Source organism: Vipera ursinii (assembly GCF_947247035.1).
Source record: "Vipera ursinii genome assembly, chromosome: 12".
Lineage (NCBI taxonomy): Eukaryota > Metazoa > Chordata > Lepidosauria > Squamata > Viperidae > Vipera > Vipera ursinii.
The window spans coordinates 18,593,816-18,608,864 of NC_139525.1; the positions used below are offsets into that span (position 1 = coordinate 18,593,816).

Consider the following 15,049-nt stretch of genomic DNA (forward strand, 5'->3'; position numbering starts at 1 on the left):
CCTTATGCAGAGAGGTTGGAAATTTGAAAATATGCAACTATTTTGGAAAATTATTTGATCTAAAATATGGTTAAGCGCTGGCTCTTCGGCTTTGAAACGGAGATGAGCACCGGCCCCTAGAGTCGGAAACGACTAGCACGCATGTGCGGGGGAACCTTTACCTTTACGGTTAAGAAGATGTATTTGGGGTCCCCTGATTCTGTATTACCATCCTGGCCACTCCAGTTCATCTCCCATGGTTATTGTGGAATATTTCACAAGATTTAAAAAGTTTTAAAAATCACAGTTCAGCAGAGCTAATGAGCTCCAGCAACAGGCGCGTCCTCGGCCTTTTTTGTTGCTTTAAATGTAGGTCTGCATGCATGTTCTTGGATCAAAATGTCCGGAAGGGATGATGTTTTCAAGAAGGAAACGAGTCTCTTTCTGGGGGAAATGTTCTAATTGTGGCGTCTGCTTGTTGGGCTGGGAGGGTTTGGCCTCTGAGGATTCTCTCCACTCTTTCCACCCTTTGCTTTGTTGCAGCGGGGCTGTGAGGAGGGGCTAGAAAGCAGGGCAGAGTTTCAGTCGTTCCCCATCCTGCTTGCCTCGCAAATCCTTCTTTGACTCTTGGTGCAAAGCGGCTGGGTCCTCAGGTTGGGAACGTGTCTGCTTTGGCTGCTTGGGGATGAAAAACCCTGAGTGCAGCGAGTCTGGTTCGGAGAGAGGTGAGAGAGAGCCTGGGGTCTCCTGCAGATATTTGGGACAGATGTCGAGGCTCCTCCCCGGCCTTCAGCCCTTCTTTCAGGGGTCCAACGGAGAGGGCTGCCCCCCCCGGGCGCAAGAGTGGGACTTCGCGGGAAGGGGACGGAGGCTAAGCAGCTCAGCTTGGTGAGGTCCTCGCAGCTGCCCGGGGCCTTGACCGAGGCGCCCAGCCGCGCCACCTTTGCCCGTTTCAGCGGCTTTTTGGCCCAGGAGGCGGCCCGGGTGCGGGGAGTGTCGGGCGCAGCAAACCCAACGGGGCCCCGGCGGCAACGGGGCAGCGGGCCGACGGAAGGGGCGCTTCGGCTTTTGCTCCGCCGGGCGCCGCCGTCCGTTGCCTGCGGGGGGCGCCCGGGGCCGGAGCAGCGCTCTTCCCCGCCGGTGACAATGGGCCCTTGTTTGGTGCCCCCCCGTTCTTAACGGGCGGGACTGGCAGGCGGGCCGGCCAACCGCCGTCCGCGACGGGGCGGGCGCGGGCCAGTGAGCGGGCGGCGTGTGGCTCTGGCATCCTTTCCTGCCCGCCCCGCTGGCGTTGCAAGCGGGGGAAGCTTCGCTGCGGAGCGCCGGGCTCGGCCACTTCGCCCCGCTGCCCAGCCGTCCTGCCCCGCCCGCCCGCCCGCCCGCCCGCCCGCCGCCGCCTGGCCCCGGCCGGCCGAGCTTCCTCAGAGGCGGCGATGGACTCTTGGCCGGGCGCGGCGCCGGCGGCGGCTTCGTTGCTGCGCGGCCGCTGAACTGGCCGCGGGAGCGCCGACTCCCTCCGCCCGCCGTGCCGGGCGCCCCCGGTGAGCCTCGCTCGGGGCTGGCGGGCGGGGGCGACGTCTGGAGGCGGCCCGGGAGGGTCTGCAAGGGGGCTCCAGCGCTGCCCAGCGAGGCGAGGGAGGGAGCTCGGCGCCGCCCCGCCTCCCTCTGGCCGGCGTCGCCATCGCTCCCCCCCGCCTGACTTCTGGCTTCCCCCGGGCGGGAGCGGGCCGCCGGCTTCGTGCCTTCCCGGAGGTTTCCGCGCCGGGACCCCCTCCGCCTCGGGAAGCGGCCGGCGCGGTGAGGCGACGGCACCCTCCGGGGGCTTTCCTCCGCCGCGCTTGGCCGGCTGGGCGCACCCGAAGCGGGCGCGCTTTGTTCGGGCTTGGCTCGGTGTGGCCGCTGGTGCCCCCGTTGCGGCCGGCAAGCTTGGTGCGGGGCCATCCCAGGCGAGGGAGTCAGGCGTTGACGTGGATTTCTGCTCCGCTGCCCGAGAGGAGAAGGGCTGGGGACCCCCTTTGGGGCTTCCAAGGCAGGGGGAAATCTGGCGAGGGGCCTCGGGCGTTTGGGGGCCCGGAGGACGCTGCTTGGCTCCCGCGACCCTGGCTTCTGGCCTCAGGAGCCATCTTGGGTGCCTGGACCAAAGTGCCCGGAGCAAAGGGAGCTACAAGGCCCCTTCCGCTCCTACTCTGTTCTAAGAAATGAGCTTTCAGCTTGACATAAGCCGAGAAGCTCTTTGATGCACTCTGGAGACTGTGTCGATGGCACCAACGTCCAAGCGGCCATCAGATGCCATCGGTGGACGGTCCTTAGAGGCATCCTATATACTTCCTCCCTGGTGCATCTGGAGGCTCCATCTTGGGTCATTCCCAGGCTGGGAGGCAGAGCAGGGAGAAGAAGAATGCTGTGGGGCAGGTGCTCCACCCCCCAAGTGGCTTCTGAATTCCCACAGCAGGGTGACACCAGTCTGGTCTTTCCAGCAGGGCCCTCCTTGAACTTGGACTAGGACAGGCCTGGAAAGGTTGGTCCAGTGGGCAAGGCCCGGCCCCTGCTGTGCTTGGCGTCCAGAGTTGTGGCTCCGATGGGGAATCTAAGCCATTGGTCTTTTGCCACAAACCTTGGTTGCAATTGCAGTGGAAAAGCCATTGTTTGGAGAAGTTTATTGGCAGAATGCTAGCTTGCAACAATGAATCAGGCCAAGGATTTGTTGTGATAAATGATTAAAAATAAGCCATCGAGCAGCAGCTTTTTGGTAAAAATAATTAGTATTTAACAAAAGTACTTCTTAAGAAAAGACTGGTGACTGGTGCCATTTTAGCTGGCTTTCCTTAGGACCGTGGCCTTGGCGTTTGTACTGTTGGACTTGAATTCCCATAATCTCTGTTACCTCCTTTTGCAAATCTCCACTCACATCTCATTGATGCTCATTGAGTCATCATAGAAAAAATATGTGGTGTAGAAAGTTTTTACTCAATATACAGTTTTTCGATGTTACGAAGTACACTTCTGATACTAGTCGTCTAACAGGATAACAGGTGTGAAAAGTTCCTCCTGGGGATGGTCACAGTTCTGTTTAATTCAGACATTTGAGGGTTCAAGTACATTTGCGCCTTCATAAGTAAAGAAGAGGGTAGTATATAATACTGCCTAAAAATGGGAAGACATTCCAGTTTTGCAATTGGATAAAAAAAAGCTTTGCAATCTGCATATCTGTGATCTGTTGCTTGTTCTGTATGATCAGTTAGTTGCATTTTTTGTTCTCAATTAGCAAATGAGGAACTGCTCATTCCCAGGATTCAAAGTATTCTGTTTAAGCTACAGAGCAGCTACTCTTATTTTGTCTATCTGGCAAGTGACGCTGCTATTGACTCCAATCTCATTCTTGAGTGAAGCTGGGTTTTAGTAAGCTTTATTTCCTTTCTACCCTTAAAACAAAGAAGCTGCCCTGAGGCTGTTCCAAATCCACACAGATGGTTTAGAGCAGAGGTTCCCAGCCAGGAGTGCGAAAACTTGGGTTTTCAAGATTATAGTGTATATGCATAATTCATCGCTATTATTTCGAACTTTTGTAAGTTTTGCAAGAATATATCAGAAGCATTCTAGGGGTGTAGGGTACAGAAAAGGTTGGGAACCCCTGGTTTAGAGAATTGGGTGGCTTTCTCCTATTGAAATTCCTTTTCCAGCTCCAGGTGCTTGATGGAGATCCAGGGTGACACTCGCTGCTGATCAGTGACTGCTGATAGGTGTGGGGAATTAGCCTTACCTGAATTCTGTTCAAGGATTGCATCACCTCATTTGGGAGAAATCCAAAGGAGGCCTTTTTTTGGTGCTGTTATTGCTAAAACAGAAAATTACTTGGGTCTAGTACAGTTCTGTGTTTCTTCTGCAGATTCTGGTGTGAGTTAAATGCATGTCATCAATAATGGAAAACCTGGATGTTGCACTTGCTGAATCTTTTCCAGGCCTTTTTACTTCTCCTATAGAAGGCTGGCATCCTGTGGCCACACAAGTGCTGTTTAAATTATTTTCTGCAATTCCTTCCCAGAAATTAGGCCATTGATGTCAGAGAGCATTGGACAAGAAATAGAAATGATCACACGTGTTGTCTCTCCATTTTTCTTCGGTGAAGAACCACTGAAGAGAGGCAGTATATGTTAACCTGATTTAGAATAATCAAAAACTAAAGCAAAAATGATCCCTTTTTAAAAAGTCATTTCTATGACATCATTTGTTACTCTCTGCCTGTTAAAAATACTTTTTACTTTAAATGTCAATTTTCACAAAGGTGATCTTCCTCAGCACTCAGAGGTGCCATTTAGCTAGGGTACAGACAGCTGCTGCCTTTAGAGCCAGGCTAGGCTTTTGAGTACTCTGGCATGAGCCACCCTCCAAAAAGTAGAGGATAGGTCAGAAAAGAATTGTCGTAATTTCTTTTATATTTATTCTTCATTAAATTAAACTTGGCAAAGTTCTCATCATAGATTTCCCCCTGGTGTCACATTAACCAAGATGGTTTGATTAAAAGGTGAGGAAGTCACTTTGGAAGGTGGATGCTTTGCTTCCTGGGGGATCCAGCCTCCTGTTCATGGCCCAGCAGAGGCCCTTCCAGGTTCTGTTGAAAAGATGGCCTGGAGCACAAGAGGAGAGGGAGGAACTAGCCCTGGGCAGCTCCTGTGAGTGCCTGCATGCCTTAATCTCGGATTATCTCCTGATTACGAAGCAAAGATTTCTTCCCAGGTGAGAAAGAGAGGAATGGCTTATCAGGTTGAACTTGATGACTAGTTGAGGAAGAGGCCATTGAGGAGCCCCAGGGCTGTGGGCTAAACTGAGAAGCCAAAAAATGTCCCAGGAGAAAGGAAGAGCAAACCATTTCAGTTTTCTCACCAAATACCATAGATGTGTCTTCATAATCAGCAAAAGCTAAATTCTGATTCCAGGCTGTTTTTGCACTTAATAACTGACTTTTAAAAAGCCAGTTTTCCAAGTTGTCATACTGCACATTTTCCTTAAGGGAAAATTGAACTCTAATAAAAGCATGCATTATGAAGTAGCAGAAGAGAAATTTATAGGATGGATGCAGCAGTTGTAGCACTCCCCTCTCTTCCCTTCTGTCTTCCAGCCATTGCTGCTGGCAGAGGATGTGTGCCTTTATCCATCCAGATTCTACTTAAGGCAGTTAACAACACAAGTTAACATTCAGAGAAAGTGGTAAGGTTGCTTTAAAACATTAAAATTGGCTAAATGAGTGCTCATAATTTTTTAAAAAATCCATTAAGAAACAAGAACACTTGCCATACTAAACCTAATTCAGAAAAAAATGCCTTCATCAGACAGGACTGAGTGAATCATAGAAGTTAAGTTTTAGATGTAACATGGTTTATTGCTTTTAGCTACCGGCAACTTTAGCTGTATGAATCCAACTTTATAGATTGCTGTTATGTTTCAGTCTGAACTTCATGGTCAAGGAAAGCTAAGTTATAGTTTAAAATCATAGCGTAGGATGAAGCATAAAGCCAGGGTATTTCTCTGACCCCTTGATGGTCAGGCTATAAGATGAAGTCATCCTGGCCCATCTTATCATGGATTCCAGATCAGCCACCAAGACCAGAAAAGGCCTCCAGTGTTTTTCCCATGTCCAGCAGAAGCAAGTCAAGTCCCTCTCTCTCTTGAAGACCTTTCAGCTGAACCAGGGTTCTCCAACCCCCAGTTTGTGGACTGGCAGCGGGCTGCATCATGTCAGAAACCAGGCCACGAAAATGAGCGAAGCCCCATCCAGAGGATGCAGGCAACCCACAAAACTATGCCCCCCTGGTCCACGGAACAACCTGTCTCCAGGGGGCTGCTAATATAGAGGATGTGTCCCTGGCTTTTTAAAAACTACTTGGTTGTGTTTTCCCCCAAATTACTATGTCGGGGTATTTTTAAGCTGCTCAGAGTTGTTATGATTAGATGTTGCTCAAGTATGAAATAAGTGCACATTGTGCATTTGAGACTAAAAGTTCTTGATATAACCATCTTCCCAGAATTGATCTAGTCCTCTTTTAAAGCTATCCAAGTTAGTAGTGTTTGTCACCCCTGTCTTGTAATGTGTCAAGGAAAACACAGTTTCTTCAGTCTTAGCCAATGGTTTTATTTATATATTAAAAAGTCAGTGACAAGATGGATCTTTTGGACCATCAAAGGCCAGCAGCAATCCCTCCGGGTTGGGGGTTCCTGGGCCAGAGGCTCCTCGGTCTTGTTTCTGGTCGCCCAGTTCAAAAAGAAACTAGACAGCAGAAACAGGTGCTTATCCCAGCACTGGGTGGATCTCTTTCCATGCAAGAGCTCCCACTGCAGTGGCTGCACCTGGACGTTTCAGGGCCTGGGGCGCATGGCTGGGATTGGCCTGTTGGAGCAAAGAGAAGAGTTGTGATTATTGACAACTAACCCACTCTTCAAAATTGTGAGCATGTTTGGGAGTTTTCTCTTTAGTGTTCCAAGGGTAACTTCCTCTGTTTATTTACATTGAGTTTGTGTGTGTGTGTGTGTGCTCGCAAAACCCTCTTCAGCCGGCAAGATTTCTTCCTTGCTGAGAGGCACATAGCCACTCTGCATCCAGCAGTTTTCTGCGAGATGGTTTCTGTTTCAGAAGATGAGCAGGTCTCCTCCCTTTTTTTTCTTTTTAATCTTTCTGGGCTGCCTGCAGGAAAGAGGGAGAGGGGGGGGGCGGGTTGGATGCATCAGGCACCAGAGACCATCGGAGGGGGGGCAGTAGCCCCTGTCATTAAAGGCTGGTTGCAAAATGACAACTTAGAGTAAGTCATTTTACTTTAAAAATATTTAACAAAATAAAATTTCAAATAGTCAGGCCAGATCTGTAGTAGATGTAGCCTACATATTTTGATTAACAATGGTAAGAAGGGGGGCTAAATCACCAGGTCAGAATAATATGCTTTGGAACCCCCAAGTAAAATAAAATGCAGCCCTTGAGTTTAGGGATATTTCCTTCTCAGACCTGAGTGATCCCAGGCCAGACCTTGTTTCAGCATAATTTAATTCCCAGGTTTCCTACAGCATAAATAGAGCTCCACCTAGAAGGGTGTTTTTCAACCTCAGCAACTTTAAGATGAGTTGACTTCAACTCCCAGAATTCTTGTGCATCTCAGAATTGCTGAAGTTGAAGTAAAAACCCACTGAACTAGAAAGATAGAGAGATAGAGAGATAACCTTTATTGCCATTTTTTACTGTGGGCACACTGGCACACAGTAAAAATGAAATTCTCAAAAGTGTACACATGTGTAACACATATAAACATGCTACACACCCTTACATAAGCTGTCTTAAACTCCTAGAAGAATGGTGGGATATAACTTTGTTGATTGAATTCATGAATAAAAAGTCCTACAAATTTCACCAATGGGATTCTTTGGAGGCAGAAATCTGGATTTGTGCTTCAGACAAATTCATCCAAGCCAGAATTTGTTTGATCGTGGCATATTAAATGAGGTGCAATTGGTTGGATTCACACAACATAATAATAAGTGACTTGTAAATGATAGTGCCTGGGTCCACATGTCCAAGAATCTCCATTGCAGCTCTTTGTGTGGATCCAGTGATAAGAGCCCCTCCTGCACTGGAGCAGCTCAAATACTTACAACAGCTTGTGTAGTGACTATTTGACATTACAGTGGCACTGAAAAAAGTGACTTAGGACCATTTTTTCACACAACTGTTGCAGCATCCCCAGGGTCACGTGATCAAAATTTGGGTGCTTGACAACTGATTCATATCTGTGACGGTTGCGTTGTCTTGGGGTCATGTGATCACCTTTTGCGACCTGACAGGCAAAGTCAGTGGGGAAGTTAGATTCACTTAGCCGTGTTGTTAATGACTTCAGCTATTCAAATTAACAACTGAGGCAAGAAAGGATGTAAATGGGGCAAAACTCACTTCACAGCTGTCTCACTTAGCAGTGGAAATTTTGGGCTCAATTGTGGTTGTAAGTTGAGGACTACCTGTTTGCTCCCTTACAGATTGCTTAATTAGATTGTATTTATTTATTGTGGTATTGTGTACAGACTCAATCTCAACTGACTCTAAATACTTGTCTAAAATATTGTAGGTCAGAAATTCTGACATCTGTAAAGCAGTCTTTTAATGATAATCATAGGAACCATGTCAGCGGCTGAAGTTCATCCAGGGAAGGAAAAACCCACAGCAAATAAATGCCTGGCTAGAATGGGTGTCATTTGATCTTTTTCCATGCAGCTTAACACTTTTTAAGCACTTTTTACGCCAATGAGAAAGATCAGAGTCTTTGCTGAAAACCTTTCTGCTCTTCTTGGAGATAGTTTGGAAGGTTAGAGGATGATCTCATATGGTTTTCATTAATGGTCATCCAGCGCACAGGTCTGGTTTAAATTAGCAAAGGAATGGCCAAACCACTGGAAGAAAGGAGAATGACGCCAATGCATTCTTGGGATGCTTGTGGGATGTGGCTGCTAACAACCAAAGAAGAGTGGGACCTAAAATGCTGAAGAGAAAACTAGAAGAACAGAGTCTAAACATTAAATGGCAATGCTCTTGTTATTTCTTTTGAGGAGACTTTGGGTCACAGTGGGGCAAGACTTTGCTCTGTGGAAGTGTTTTGTCCCTGTATTTCTGTCTGGGATTTCCAGAAAAAGCATTTTTATCAACTGTTTTGTTACTCTTGCAAATCCAATGCCAACTTCCTTGTGAACAAATTCTTTTAATCCTAGGTATCCATACATTAGGATTGGACTCTACATGGGGAACAATGCCTGTATTTCCAGCACACCACTTTTTGGAAGCTGGGCTAAAATGTGGCTCATTATAACAGCATCCAATAATGTCATAGAAATGTCAAGCCGGATCAGGCCAACTTAAAGCATTTTGGGTGTTCCAGCTCTCATATCCTTAGATGGCTTAGAAAACACCTTGGTAGCATTCTAGTCATCAAGGTAGTGCAAAGTTTGACCTTTAACAACAAGGAACTCTTCAGTTATGGATTAAATATCTACAAATGATCACTTGGTTTTGGAATGATATGTCTGTAACAGTTGGAAGTCAAGATTTTATTGCCAGTTGTTGCACTGTTTCAAGAATGAGAAATCAGCAAAGGATAAGGAATGGAATGAGGATGTAAAATCTGGCCTCCATCCATGCACCTGCTGGTGCCACACCTGTATTTTCATCTGAATCATAGCTGGCAGAGTGACAGAGAAATTGAGAAAGAAAGGGGAAGCCACATGTAAGATGAGAAGCACAGAATGCTGAGGCCACCTGGCACAACCTTTTGCCCTTCCAACGACAGTGTTTGCTTAATTGAAGATGATTGTGTTATTGGTCTTTTCACTTTCCAGAAGCATTCACTGACAAGGGGAATTTTTTCCCCCATTGTGGCCATTTGTCCAGTTCAAAATATAGCGTCCTGTTTATCACAAATTCTTTTCCTTCAGTTTTGTGGAAAGCCGGAAGCAATTATGGAAGCAATTATCTGTATTTGCTTATGTCCTGAGTTCTCAGTCTGCCCAACTTTTTCTATTTTGTGACTTCTTGCTGTTCGCCTAGTTCTCTTACCATTCATCAGCTTTTGAGGTCTGTAAAGTCCTGCCTCAACTACTCCTCCCAAGAAAGCAAAACTCTCGAAACAGGCAGTATTTCAAAAAGAACTTTTATTGAGAGATAGTGATAGCAAGAGAGGAAAGCAAGATTTAAAGGTTTCCTGCACAAATTGCTACATTAAAACAGTCATTTCAAAAACCCCACCCCAGAGCCCAACTGTCCAGTTCACTTCCAACCAATCCACAGGTGCGAAGTTTTTATAGGAACCGGAGCTGACGAGAAGGTTCCCAGGTGCTTCACTGGATCTCTTAGAGGGGTGTAGGGACTTTAAACAAGGCATGCGGTGGCTCAGTGAGTTAGGACGCTGAGCTTGTCGATCAGAAGGTCGGCAGTTTGGCGGGTCGAATCCTGAGTGCCACGTAGCAGAGTTGAGCGGCTGTTACTCGTCCCAGCTTCTGCTAACCAAGCAGTTCGAAAGCACATAAAAATGCAAGTAGAAAAATAGGGACCACTATGGTGGGAAGGTAACAGCGTTCTGTGCGCCTTTGGCGTCTAGTCATGCCGGCCACATGACCACGGAGACGTCCTCGGATAAACGCTGGCTCTTCAGCTTTGAAACAGAGATGAGTACTGGCCCCTAGAGTTGGAAACGACTAGCACGCATGTGCAGGGGAACCTTTACCTTTACCTTTTTAGGGACTTTAAATATTTTGTAGACAGGTATACTTTTTCTCCTACTTGGAATGGTTTGGGCTCAATTCATTTTTTATCTGCTTGGAATTTATATGCTTCCCTAGCTTCATCTAAAGCTTTTCTCACAACTGGCCAGGTATTTTGGAGTTGTGCGATCCACTCTTTTAAAGAGGGGATGGTCGGTTCTGTGGAGAGTAGTTCAGGCATCAGATTAAAACTCTGTCCCATCACTACTTGGAATGGAGTGTAGCCTATGCTGGAATGTATTGCGTTGTTATAGGCAACTTCTGCGAACAGAAGCAGGTCGGTCCAGTTGTCTTTTTGGTAGTTTATAAAGCACCCTAAGTACTGCTCCAGTACTGAGTTTGAACGTTCCGTCCCACCATTCGTTTGAGGATGATGACTAGATGACAGTCCCTGGGTGGGACAAGTTCTAGGAATGCTTTCCAAAACTCAAGTAAATTGCACCCCTCTATCTCATATAATCTGTTGTGGGGCTCCATGTAGTCAGTAAATATGCTGTACAAATAACTTTGCTAAGGTTTTGGCAGTGGGGATTTTCTGGCATGGAGTAAAATGCTCCTATTTAGAAAATAAGGCCGTTACGACCCAAATTACTGTATTTCCCTCACTTTCTGGTAATTCCGCAATAAAGTCCATAGCTACCATTTATAACAGTCCTGGGGTTTTCCCCTGTCTCCTTTTGGCTACTGCGCATATTGGGCAACTAGCTACATACCTTTCAATGTCCTTTTTTATTGACAGCCACCAAAATTGCCATTTCACTAGATGGAGGGTTTTCACAAACCCAAAATGTCCGGCAGATTTGGAGTCATGGCAAAGCTGCATGAATGTCAATCTTTGGCTTTTTGGAATGTAGTTTCCCTCCCACCCATGGAAGTCCATCATTCATGGTGCACAAATTTTTGTGGTTTAGAAACCATTCGTCTTTCTCTAGCGCTTTCCTGAATTCTACTCCAGCTTGGCTTATTAGTGTTTTTGGAGTTTTGGCTTGCGCTCGAGTGGTGATTGGTGCTGCTAATTGCTTTGATGGCATGAGTGGATCTGTTATCTCTGATTTGGTGCTATTGCATTGCGGTAGCCATGACAGTGCATCTGCTAGGAATTTTTTTTCCCTGGTAGATGTTTTATGGTGAAATTGAACTGGTGGAAATGCTGGGACCATCTCGCCTGTTTGGGAGAAAATTATCTGGGTATTTTTAGGGCTTCCAGATTCTTGTGGTTAGTCCATACCTGGAAAGGGATTTTATTCCTCTCCAAGAAATGTCGCCAGGTTAAGAGAGCCCACCGGACGGCATAAGCTTCCTTTTCCCAAACCTTCCACCTTTGTTCTGTCTGAGTTTCCTCGATGTGTATGCACAAGGTTGTAATTTCCTTCATTATTCTCCTGAAGCAGTACTGCCCCCACTGCTGTCACTAGTGTCCGCTTGAATTATAAAAGGTTTCTCAGTATCCAGGTGTTTTTACACTGGTTCTGCTGAGAACCTCTTTAATTTCTCAAAAGTGGCTTAGCATTCTACAGTCCATTTCAATGGCTGGCTGGGCTTCGGTTTCCCATCCCTTTTTGTCTTTAATAGGTTTGTGATGGGCAATGCAATTTGTGCAAAAGAGGGGATGAATTGGCAGTAAAAGTTTGCAAATCCAAGGAAGCTTTGCAATTTCCTCCTGGTACGGGGCGGAGCCTATTCTAGCACAGCCTGGACTTTTCTGGGGTCCATCTTATAACATTTGATGAGATGCGATATCCAAGTTAATCGATTCTATCTTTGTGGAACTCACACTTAGATAATTTGGCATACAAATGGGCTGCCCACAACCTGTTCAGCACAGTCCCGCCCAGTTTTACATGTTCCTTCTTAGTTTCAGTAAATATCAGGATGTCATCCAGGTAAATAAGCACCCCCTTATAGAGGTGTTCCTGGAGCACCTCATTTACCAATTGCATGAATACTAAGGGTGCTCCTGAAGCCTGAATGGCAGAACTCCGAATTGGAAACCATCTAATGGGCAAGTGAATGCGGTTTTCCATTTATCTCCTTTTTAAATTCTGACTCGGTAATATGTCTCTCAAGTCCAACTTTGAAAAAAATCTTCCCTTTAGACAAATGTGCCAGGATGTCCTTCATCAAAGGGAGGGGGTAGAGGTTACTTAAACCCTCCCGTGGTCACTTGGGACATCTTGTCCATACTCCTCCATGTAGCTCAGGATGTGGACCAGGAAAACCTATAATCTGTGTACTTTACCTGTACTTTACCTCCAGTTGTGGGAACCTCCTCTTGGGTCGGTGACCGGCTCTATCAGCTGGTGTGGCTTGGGCAGGAGTGGTTGTTGCTGTAGTGGTGGCCACACTCTCTAAAGTGCTGGTAGAAGAACTTGGATTTGCTACCTCAATCCTGATGCCCCCTGCATCCTCTGCTGTGCCTAGGTTTGCTATGCCACGACATGGGTCAGCTCTCTCTTCCTTGAGGGAGTCAAAAGCTACTCTCAGCATGCTGATAGCTTGCTCCAGGAGCTGGGTGGAACGGGCTGGTCTTTCTTCTTCATCTTCATCTTCACTGAGATGGAGCGATCTCTCCATCTCTAATTTCCATCCCAGTTGGTGACTGCCATGTTTGAGGGTCACCTTCCTGGCCTTCCACTCCCAGCCCTCCTTCTTTTCAATGCCCATCGACCACCTCGGGTTATCTCAGTGCTGGGCGACCACGACTTCATCGGAGGAGCTGGAGGAATGCGAGCTGCATCCACTCGGGCCAGCCTGGAGAGAACCCCCCCCAATGGTGGCTTCCTCTGTCTCCGTACCTAATTCAGACATGGTTTGAGTGGTCCCCGCGGTAAGGGTCTTCCTTCCAGGCTGACTGACTTCTGCAGATCCTGCCTAATGTAAGGACCCACTTCAAAACCTCTTCCCAAGAAAGCAGAACTCTTGAAACAGATTCATCCCAAAAGGAACTTTTATTAGGAGAAACTGACAGTAGGCATAGAAGGCAGGATCTGAGGGTTTCCCGCTCAAATCAATAGGTTAAAAGAGCAAAAAGCAAACCCCACCCCAACAGTTCATCTGGTCAGTTCAAACGGGCCAAGCCCCAGGTGTTAAGTCCACTGTGGGAACAAGACTGATAAGACTCCGTTCACAAGGCTGTGAAAACATTGTTGGGTCTTTGTACTTTCTCTTCTGCAGTGAGAGATAAGTCAGATGTCTGGAGGCACATTCCTTTCTCACCCCAGGTTGGCATCAAAGGGAAACAGTTCAAAGAGCAAGCGGATAGAGGAAGTGGAGAGGATACATTGTAGCAGTTAAGTGAGAGGCCAGTACACATACCATCCCTGCAAAGCCTCCCCCCTCCCCCCAGAAATATGGCAGAACCCATAGAACAGGGGTGTCAAACTGCCATCCCGCAGGCCAGATGCATCTTGCGGAAGCTGCGCCCACCCCATTGCTGGCAATGGCAAAAACCATCCGATATGTTGCGCGATGTCACATGACATCGTGAGTTTGACATGTCTGCCATAGAAGGAAAGAGAAAAAGAAAAAAGCCCCCCCCCCACCAAAGAAATGGGTTCTGACACCTTGGCTGGGCTCTGGGATTGTCATCCTGAGGCCGCGGCAGTGGGCTTGGCTGGAATACAGGGCTTGACATCACAGCTGGCTGGGGGTTGGGCAAAGCGCCATGGACTCCAGCAGTTGGGCTGGGACTTCAGTGGGGGGGGGGAGAAGATGGGTAGCTCTTGGCATTCCTCCTCACGGCACCCACCTCCTGGGCAATGGAAATTGTATCCTTTACCTCCAGCCTGCTGAACTTCTCCTTCAGCTGTTCGAGCAAGGGGCTGTGGACTGCAGACTGAAACCTCCACTCTCCGGAGTCGTCCCATCCCACCGACCCCTTTCCTTTCTTGCTATCCGCAGATGAAGAACCCTGGGACGGCAGCAATAGCAGCTCCTCTCCAGCGGTTACAGGAGTGCTCCTGCCCTGAGGGGCAGCCTCGGTTTGATAGGGGTTCGCCAGGATTGTAGCTCCTGCGGTAGCAGTTTCCCAGGTTGGATCAATCTGGCTTTCAGCCGAGCCCCGGCCAGTGACGCCTCCTTGGTGGCTGGAGCGCCAGCCTGCACTCCGACAGCCGGAGTTCCACTGCGGCTAGCAGCGGTTTCACTCTTCTCCTCCATTTTGAATCTTCGCCAATTCTTTACCGCTCTCCCAAAAGTGAGTGGGTACGTGGTCGTGGCCCAGTACCCCGAGAAAATGAAGTTTTATGAGACTTGGTTTAATGTCATGGTTCTGACTGACAGAGACAAATAAAGCAGAACTCTGAGGCTTGCAAATTCCTCAAAGAACATGTTTATTACTTACAAAGTATTCGTCAAACCAAGTCTGAATACACAAGTAACAATTTTCCAATACAAAGTTAAATGTCCCACCCATAAAACTATGCAAGCAATTGCCATGGTTGAGAAACACTGCCCTAGAATGTGTAGGTTTGGGAAATAGGGATCATGAACTGTGGATGTCAGTATGGTGGCAATAGTTAGACAAGGGTTTATCTAATTTCAGATCTGGCTAGGATGACAGATGTCAGTCATTGACCAACAAAGATGACAGATGCTACCGATACATTAGAGGAAATTCTGAGGACTCTTCAGCAGATCCAGGGTGCTGCAGATAGTTATGTGGAGTATGGCCTGTTTTGTTGAAACAACTGCAGTCTCAAGATCCTGCTGGATCTAGGGCAAAATGAGTGTGGAATCCTCATTAGTTGTGGATCAGGATAGAACAAAGCTGACTCTCCATGGGAACCTG

General features: G+C 47.4%; 1 protein-coding gene across 2 annotated transcripts in view; it reads left to right on the forward strand.

The window, feature by feature from the left end:
- Positions 1-1,268: 1,268 nt before the first annotated feature.
- AMOT (angiomotin) overlaps positions 1,269-15,049 on the forward strand; it is a 69,529-nt gene continuing 55,748 nt past the window's right edge. The window contains exon 1 of one of the 2 annotated variants that reach the window (XM_083372306.1): positions 1,269-1,520. The gene's annotated coding sequence lies outside the window, so the exon portion shown is untranslated. Of the gene's footprint in view, positions 1,521-14,902; positions 14,925-15,049 lie in introns of those variants that run through there. The other variant, XM_083372307.1, reaches the window with a different exon arrangement.